Consider the following 533-nt stretch of genomic DNA (forward strand, 5'->3'; position numbering starts at 1 on the left):
TATAAAGAGAGTGTTACACGTTGTTTTTGAGTTATGTGTTTCTATCGTCAAATCTATTTTCTTAATAAATTATGTTGTTCTAATAGACAAGGTAAATGTACGTGAAAAGACCGTTTCACGTTAATTTGGCGTTATGTTGCTATATTTAGATTTATTTTTTAAATAAATTACTTTGTGATATTATGCAATATCGTGAAAAGATTGTTCCACAGTATTTCGTGCAATGTCCCTATAGTTAAAACTTATGTTGTAACACGATTCCGACAATACTTTATATCATTTCTTTATCAATCTCCTCACCTTATTCCAGTCGCTAAAGAAGGCATTTTCGAGGACGACCTTCACTCGACACTCAGACACGCGAGTGAGAGCGACGTGGCCCCTGAGGGTGACTCTCCTCCTCGAACTGAGGGGCTTGACGGCGTCCGAGCTTAGCCTCAAGTCCCACTCACCTTCAAGGCTGTACCTGGTTGTCACGTCCAGAAGCAGGTGATCGAGGCCGACACCTAAGGAAGACGGAGAACGAATTACTT

Source organism: Penaeus monodon, chromosome 25 (assembly GCF_015228065.2).
Source record: "Penaeus monodon isolate SGIC_2016 chromosome 25, NSTDA_Pmon_1, whole genome shotgun sequence".
Classification (NCBI taxonomy): domain Eukaryota; kingdom Metazoa; phylum Arthropoda; class Malacostraca; order Decapoda; family Penaeidae; genus Penaeus; species Penaeus monodon.